A 9,528-nucleotide genomic window follows, 5' to 3' on the forward strand; every position below is an offset into this window, starting at 1 on the left:
CGTTTTTGGCCGTTTGTTTTTTAAGTTGGTGTATAGTTTGTTTGTCCGCCAATGCATTCTGTAACGTTCGGGAATCACGCGAAGCCTCTGTGTAATTATTTTTGGGCTACTTCCGCGTTTGAGGTGCGTTGGGGTGAATTTAAAAATACTTAATCCATTTAAAAATTGTATTTTTTTACATAAAAGTTTCCGGACCGATACGACCTTCAAACATTTATGGTTTGGCGGATTAAATTATAAGCTACAAAAATTGAAAACTATTCTGTGGCCTAAACACAGCACTTCGACCTCGAACCTAATAAAAATATTTCATTTCATTTTCAAGTTTTAGGGCCACCCTACACTAGCGTCTTTTGAGCGTCGGCGTCTAGTCAGCGCTATGGAAAATGGCTGCGCAGTTGCGCCAACGTTGCGTCGAGCAGCAGCCATAGATTTGACTAGACGCCGACGCTCGGGAGACGCTAATAGTGTAGGGTGGCACTTATCATCAACAAGATATTTACACTCCACTTACCCAAAAAATATGTCCCTAAATAACCCCAATGCACCTTAATAAGCTTTCTGTTATAATTTCAAGCGTGCTCAACCTTCGTTACGAAAAAGCATTATGTCTGCACGAGATTGTTATGACGATGAACCTTTCTGGCCTAGGCCAGTAATGTTTTGTTGGCGTTTTGCGTGGCTTCGTAAGCTATGAGTCAGGGACTTTGTGTTTGCGTTTTGCGGGTGGACCACTAGGTTATTACTGTTTGTCAGCCTATTTCAAAAAGCATGTCGAAGTGCTGGTACAGTCACCAGCAATAATATGTGTAGGGTTGAAAATTCTCGAAAAAATCGTTTTATTCAGAACGTTTTGAAATGTTCGTTTTTTTCCGTATTTTTCAGTTTTATTGGGAAAGAAACGAAACTTTTTTAAACTATAACGACAGCGTCAAAGTCAATAGACATTTTCACAAAACAGACGACTAAGCAGGTGTAGTTACCTCTATGGATTAAATATATCGCTTCGCTTATTTCCGTTTTTTTTGTTTTTTTTTCGGAAAATTATATAAACTAAGTGACATTGTTTTTTCCGAATAAAACATAAAAAACGGGAATTTTTCCGGGAACCCTAAATATGTTACACAAAATACGCCGCATAAATATGTGACGTGCTCTTATTGCACTACAAATAAGATCGTGTCAGATATTTTTGCGGCCTTTGTTGTGTAACATATGGTGGCTGGTGACTGTACGCTCGTGGATTCGAACTTTATAGTAAGTTACTCTTCGAAGGCCGCAAAAATATGTGAAGCGCTCTTAGGCTCTACAAATAAGATCGTGTCAGATATTTTTGCGGCCTTCGTTGTGTAACATATAATTGCAGGTGACTGTACTAACAAGATTATACTTGGAGACTGTTTGACAACAGACGCTGAAAGTCATCGAATGTCGCCGATGTAAACATGTATGTCTGTCAAGCCGGATATGTCAGTAGCAATGGAAAGCAAACTATAAAGTATGGTATCCCTGGGAAACAAACAAAAGGCAGCAATGTACTTACATAGAACAACGATGAAATGTAAACAAAAAAGTTCCACAGATAAGACACGCGATTTTCGAACAATTCAAACGTAGTGTTGCTAGCCCGCGATTTTGTCGTTGATATATGACTAGTACGTATGGACATTTTATTTGACTATACATAGGTACATGACGTACGCATATTATTCTCAGCGCCAAAGCAAACATATATAGAATCTTGTTAAGGTGACGGTAGAGGTGGGTAAATTTTCAGATTCTGTCAATTTACCCCATTTCACACACAAGCGCACTTCACGCACACTACCTCACTTTACTGGGACAGGTCATTGACCCATCAAGTTTTTTTAAGATAGCGTTTTGAGTTTAGTGTTAACCACTGACCTCTTTTGAGGAACAGAAACTCTAAAAACGTTCCATTGAAAGAAGAAAGAGAAACAATACATTAAATCTTGCTCTCCTTGTCTGTTCATGTCACACGTGACGTATTTAAATTCTAATTTAATTCATTTGATTGTTAACTATTTTCTGCATATTATGGCTTTGTCGAGATACGCGTTTTGTAAAGTTAAACCGAATAAACCCAGATGTCATTAAGTCAGATGTAAAATGTTATTTACTACTCTATACGGTTATTCATAAGGCGAAAAATCAATTCAATTAAAAATTTAAATAAATAAAGTTTCGGCAGGGTGGAAATTTAATTAAGGCCGACAAAATAAAATTTAATAATATATGTCGGCTGATGTACCCCTAAGATCTTTACAGATTTACTTGTACGAGTATCGTATATTCGCTATTTATTTTGCTATTAAATTTATAAAATTAAAATAAATAATTAAATATTATACTGGCATTCCACCGCTATTATTTCAGTGCTGAACTGATTATCTTCGATCGTAGCCTTGATGATGTAGTTGTACTTACACTTACGGCGGTAGGAGCGGCAATGAACCCCGCGCAGCGTAGAACGAGAGGTGCGTTGGGATAAGTGCATATACATATAATTCTTCGTGCGTCTGTCTGTCTGTCCGTCCGTCTGTCACAGTCTATTTTCTCCGAAACTACTGGACCAATTCAGTTGAAATTTGGCACACATATGTAAATTTGGCACACAAATGTAAATGTGACCCAAAGATGGACGTGTAACGTAAATAAAATGTATTTTAGAGAATTTGAAATACGATAGCCATTTTGGGGGGGGGGGGGGGGGTAAATGAAAAAATTAAAAAATATGTTTTTTAAACTATATAGTGTTACATATCAAATAAAAGCTCATTGTAAGAATCTCAAAGATATTTTTTTTTTATAATTTTAGGATTAATAGTTCAGCAGTTATTCATGAAAATAGGCAAAAAATGATCATTCTCCGCCCACTTTCTCCGAAACAACTGGATCTAAAATTTTGAAAAAAATACACAAAGTAGTTCTTTACCTATATATGTCAGGAAAATCTATAAGAAATGTGCAGTCAAGCGTGAGACGGACTTAATATACGGAACCCTTAGAATGCGAGTCCGACTCGCACTTGTTTTTGTTTAGCTCTTATTAGGTTTAAGGAGTTTTATGAGTGAAAAAAGAAGTTTTTTGTTTTATGTGCCCGCGTTATTGCCGATCGATTGTGTTTTAAACGATAATTAGACAAAAAAACTTGTTTTTCACCCAACGAATATAGATCCCCATGACACATCTTCCAAGTCGCCTTTGGATAGGCTTAATTTTAAAAATAATTGAAATAATGTTCTATATCATTCATACTTGCAAAAAAAGACTAAAAATAATTTACGTGACCAATGCTTATTATTAGTAAATATCTTACAATTTAATATCTGATATATCACACGATACAAAAAAATGGCCGCAAAGTTAAAAGTTTATTTATTTACGTTACTAGTCCATCTTTGGATCACCGACTCTTTGTCATATGTGAAAAATGTGTACCAAATTTCAATTGAATTAGTCTATTAGGGGTAGACACACGAGTGATCTTAAAAGGGATTTTTTTCTTGAATGATTTGTATGTACTTACCCCAACGCACCTCACGTTCCACGCGGCGCAGCGTAATCAGTAAGTACCTAATAATTAGTGTCCGACCGAAACACAAATTTCTGTATATATAAATATTGTTGTCCTACTTGCCCCCCAACTTTTGGTCTTTGTCACATAGTTTAGTTTCATAATACGAAGTACTATTTCGTATGTTTCGGCCAGGCCGAAAGATTCGGCCGTTTTTTGGCCGAAACCGAAACTACGGCCGAAACATGATTTTATGGCCGAAACTGGCCGAAACCGAAACCGAAACCGAATCTTCGGTCGGACACTACGAATAATCACAATGGTCTTAAGTACCACAGACCCTACTGTCGCTTAAGTCCTTTATGACAATCTCTGCTTATTAGAACTTATAAAAAAAAGAAACCGAGTAATTATATCCAACTACCGAACCTGCTTACAAATTTTCTCGAGATATTTGAGAAATGTGATATGCAAAGGAGAACATTCGAACAAACGAAAGTATTTTTGCCCAAGCTGAAACGGAGACCTTCGCCTACGCTCGGTCAGTGATGGTTTAGGTACAGTCAGCTGCAGGTCACCCCTGCATAGAAGATTGTATGCAGGGGTGGTACCTTTTCTCTGCAGCTGACTGTACACCTATAAAACATTGTTGTACCTGCTGCAATTTTATACCGGTACCGTACTTTATATTTCAACAGGTATAGTACCTTCAAAACGAAGCGGTATTGATAAATAATAACGGTACCGTACCGCCTATAAATAATAATAATAATTCAGCCTATATACAGGGTGGTCCAAACCTTGACGTCCAAAAATTTTTTTTTAGATTCCTCACGTCGTGGGCTATCAGAATATACCCCATGTATGTTAGCCGATTTTTCGTAGTTATCGAGTTATGATTTTTTTTTACTTTTAACTTTTCATATGAAATTCCGGGGTTCCCATACAGAGTGGCTAAAAAATAACTGCATTTCCGTTGCCAGGGAGGTTTTGGGATTATACTGAGCAACTTTTACAATGGGGCCAACCCCGAAATCGCGAAAAAAAATTACCCTTCCATAGAAAATGGACTAGCCAAAATGTATAAAAAGCCAATTTTTTTTTCGCGATTTCGGGGTTGGTCCCATAATAAAAGTTGCTCAGTATAATCCCAACACCTCCGTGGCAACGGAATGCAGTTATTTTTCAGCCACTCTGTATGGGAACCCCGGAATTTCATAGGAATAAGAATAAGAATAGAATAAGAATAAGAATTGTTTATTGCCACATACATGAACATAAAATAGGGTTAGAATTACTTACATAATAAAATAAAACAAAAGTGAGAAGATCTTTGTATTAGGCAAAGGGTTCCAGTCTCAGCGTGTGCCGGGCCTAGGTGCCCGGCGCTGGTTTTCAGACCGGTCCCAGACTAAGGACGGTCGGAGAATATTACCTACATAGGAAAAGTTAAAAGCTTAAAAAATCATAACTTGAAAAGTACGAAAAATCGGCTAACATACATATGGGGTACATTATGATAGCCCACGATTTTTGGACGTCACGGTTTGGACCACCCTGTATAGACAATAATCTCAACGCTAGCCCAATGCGGATTGGGGACTTCACACACAGCTTTGAATTTCTTCGCAAATGTATGCACTACGAGTATGCAGGTTTCCTCACGATGTTTCCTCCTTCACCGAAAAGCTAGTGGTAAATATCAAATGATATTTCGTACATAAGTTCCGAAAAACTCATTGGTACGAGCCAGGATACCAATGAGTTTTTCCTTACCGCTTATACCGTAAAGAAATAATGCAGTCTCTGCTTTGCACGATTATTGTGTGGACATAATTCTTATAATCACCGAAACATACATACCTCTACGCACAGAATGTCATTGAAATAAAACATTGTTTTTTATAGTAAATTAATATAACATTCGATTTATACACATAACAATAAGCAGGCCAGGCCGCAGCGATATTGGCCTGTAAGCTTCATCTCGGTCTCCAAATCCGCAAAACTCGCTGGTACTAAATGCTGGTCTTGCCGTTATTAATTATCTTGATTCTTGAAGATTATCAGAACAGCACGTTACGTAATCGCATACATAGACGGAACGAACGTCAACAAAGTACTGCAAGTCTTTAGGTATTAAACGAATTACGCTTCGTATTAATAGATGAGTAATATTTAAATGAACATATAATATTCTCTAACATAAATACAAGATTACAATTAATTGACATCAAAAGTCATTGACGTACAGAAGTCATATACATTTTTATAATGACGCAAAATTGATACCAGCATAATGAAAATCAATCCCAATCAGTAAAACGAGTCTTTAAACTTTTTTCATTTTAAGCGGGTTTTGAAGGAACAAGTTACTTAAATTCGATTGTAATCGTATTGTTTTTGGATAATTTACTGCTGTTTTCGACCGTTACGACCCGTAAATAACAACAACTCACATTTAAAATTTGACTGGAGCTCGACGTGATTATATTTATTTACCCTATTTTATGAAATACAATTTATCTACTGGTATACATTTTCGTATGCGTATATGATGAAATGTCTTTATTAATGTCAAAAACGAGCTATGACGACGTACACGTCTGCTTCAATGCAAGGCCAACGGCCATCTGACTCGAAGAAGAGTTTTGAGTGATGTCGTAAATGTATGGAAATTATACGAAAGTTTACATTTGGGATTGAATTTCTGTGTTGTATTTGTGAGTAAAAATATAAGTAGATAATAATCTGGTAGTTTAGTTATCTAGCCTTCAAAATCCCACAACAACTCAATTACTGTCAAAGACAAAACTGTAATGCGTCTTGCTCAAACGGAACTCCATATTTTGATTTTTGGACACTTTTAGTGTCGATTTGTAGAGAATTACAGGAAATAAAAAAAAATATGGCGTGAAGAGCCGGTACACGGCTTCTTCATGAACAGATTTACGTATAATTTAATGCAGTTATTAATCATTCATTGAACAAATTGATTGCACAAAGTGAGGTCTAAATCGAAAACGTCATATACCGTCCCCTTAAGCTCTACCTAACGTCAATTTGAAAATCATTGGCAGTTGACAACCCCTTTCGTAATTCACAAATCGGTCTGGCCCGACCTCGCCATTTGGCTACGACCGTAACCAGATTCCGTCAGGTCCAATACGCCGTGACGGGATTTAGTTTGCCGGGTGTCGAACCTTGTTACCGGGGCAATTGAATAAGCCGTGGGGCATGTGGGGCCATAGACTAGGAATCCTCTAGACGAAGTTTAGAGCAATTATTTCATGAAACCGATGCTGCCAAAAATACGAGGGTGCGGGGGGACGAGGTGAGTGAATCCCTACCGTGATTGGTCCATTCAAAGACACGGACCAATCACGGCACGGGATTCACTCGAAGATGGAGTAAAACTACCGTATAAGTGGCAGAGGGGGTAGCGTTACTATGCTCAGTCTAGGAGGATGTCTTGTCTGTGTGTGGGGCTAATAGGTTCACTATATAGCTAAAATACCTATCTGCACGGTTCTTATGCACGTGCGCTTGTTATGTTTATAGGGTATTTTTTTTTAATTAGTTTTGGCGATTATTCGTCCGTGAAAATGAAAACTATAGTTTTAAGTGGGATTTTCACGTCAAAACTAATTTTAACAAAGTGCTTTGATGAGAATGGCGTAGGTATCTATCAAAATTGTTGCAGACTTATCTTGGTATAACTTTATGTAGTCTGTCTCATTTTTATTATGTTTTGCGAGCCAGCTGCATATTACCTAAGTAAATATTATCAAATCGCACAAAATACTTACTTGATAGATCTATTTTCTAAACTTTGAATGCTGCTCCTATCCTATATGATTGATAGTTACGATATAACCGATACTTTCCCAACGCAGGTATTCCTTTTAAATCGAATCCGCAATTTGCAACATAATTATAGTTACAACATAGTATAGATCCGTTTGGGCGGTATCATAGTTTCGCAAACATCGGTAATAAAATGGGGCATTATCCATGAAAAGGGACCTTATTGTCGATGGCGCTTACGCCGCACAGCATCGCGAGGCATTGCATTTATATCGGGACATCGTTAATAATGGCGTAACCGCCATCGACGATAAGGTCCCTTTTCATAGATAACGTCACAAATGTAGGTAACCGCAGTCGGTTACCGTGTGTATCGGAAAAACGATGCGGTTAGGGACAATATGTGGTAAGAACTTCACTTTAAAGATGACTCACGCTAGACCGGGCCGGGCCCGGGCTGAGGCGTTCGACGTGCCATTTTAAATGACCGCTGATCGGTGATCACGTGGTGCTTTCCATAGAAAACGAAGCGCCGAAGGGCTTACCCCGGCCCGGCCCCGGCCCGGTCTGGCGTGAGTCGTCCTTAATGCATATTCTAGGTTCTAACAGCAACAATAGATCATAACATAAACTGAAAATATAAAAGCAAGGTGCAAGTTGCAAAATAACTATTCTCAAAATTTCCAAAAATTCTGGAAAGTCATGAGAAAATTCTCATGAAAGTTTCCATTTAGAAAGTTCCCGTTCACATAAGGAATTACTAAAATTTTCTTAACTGTTGACGACTGTTTCATTTAATATTTACGTCACTCATTTGCAGTTTAAGTGTCACAGAAATCGAAACTAACTGTACTTAAATAAGATGGATTGGCAATAAACGTGTAGAAAAAATACCGAAAACATTTCATGGGAACTTTGCAATATTTTTTTAATTATTTGGCACACGAAAATAAAATAAATGACCGAGGCGTCCAGTACTCAGACCACTGTATTTAGAGTTGGCCAAAGGGCGCCATAAGCAAGAGGACGCAGGTTTGATCCCAGCCCTGGGCACTGAAGGACTTGGTCACTTTTTAGAGTTCCGTAGCCAAATGGCAAAAAACGGAACCCTTATGGATTCGTCATGTCTGTGTCTGTCCGTCCGTATGTCACATCCACGTTTTTCCGAAATTATAAGAACTATACTGTTGAAACTTGGTAAGTAGATGTAACTGAAATTCAAAAAATTTGAATTGAATGAATGAAACCCATAAATTTTTGGGGTTCCCTATACTTAGAACTGAAACTCAAAATTTTTTTTTCATCAAACCTATACGTGTGGGGTATCTATGGATAGGTCTTCAAAAATGATATTGAGGTTTCTAATATCATTTTTTTCTAAAATGAATAGTTTGCGCGAGAGACACTTCCAAATTGGTAAAATGTGTCCCCCCCCCCCTGTAACTTCTAAAATAAGAGAATGATAAAACTAATAAAAATATATGATGTACATTACCATGCAAACTTCCACCGAAAATTGGTTTAAACGAGATCCAGTAGTTTTTTTTAATACGTCATAAATCCCCTAAATACGGAACCCTTCATGGGCGTGTCCGACTCGCATTTGGCCGTTTTTTAGGGTTCCGTAGCCAAATGGCAAAAAACGGAACCCTTATAGATTCGTCATGTCTGTCTGTCTGTCTGTCTGTCCGTCTGTCCGTCTGTCTGTCCGTCCGTATGTCACAGCCACTTTTCTCCGAAACTATAAGAACTATACTGTTGAAACTTGGTAAGTAGATGTATTCTGTGAACCGCATTAAGATTTTCACACAAAAATAGAAAAAAAACAATAAATTTTTGGGGTTCCCCATACTTCGAACTGAAACTCAAAAAATTTTTTTTCATCAAACCCATACGTGTGGGGTATCTATGGATAGGTCTTCAAAAATGATATTGAGGTTTCTAATATCATTTTTTTCTAAACTGAATAGTTTGCGCGAGAGACACTTCCAAAGTGGTAAAATGTGTGTCCCCCCCCCTGTAACTTCTAAAATAAGAGAATGATAAAACTAAAAAAAATATATGATGTACATTACCATGTAAACTTCCACCGAAAATTGGTTTGAACGAGATCTAGTAAGTAGTTTTTTTTTATACGTCATAAATCGCCTAAATACGGAACCCTTCATGGGCGAGTCCGACTC

The 9,528-nt window shown here is 37.6% G+C and overlaps 1 long non-coding RNA gene across 1 annotated transcript in view; it reads right to left on the reverse strand.

Moving 5' to 3' along the window:
- Positions 1 to 8,900, reverse strand: part of LOC134654265 (uncharacterized) — a 162,023-nt gene extending 153,123 nt beyond the window's left edge. The window contains exon 1 of the long non-coding RNA XR_010097319.1: positions 8,632 to 8,900. This is a non-coding gene — a long non-coding RNA (uncharacterized LOC134654265). The remainder of the gene's footprint in view (positions 1 to 8,631) is intronic.
- Between the last annotated feature and the right edge of the window lie 628 nt (positions 8,901 to 9,528).

This window comes from Cydia amplana, chromosome 14 (genome assembly GCF_948474715.1).
Source record: "Cydia amplana chromosome 14, ilCydAmpl1.1, whole genome shotgun sequence".
Taxonomy (NCBI): Eukaryota; Metazoa; Arthropoda; class Insecta; order Lepidoptera; family Tortricidae; genus Cydia; species Cydia amplana.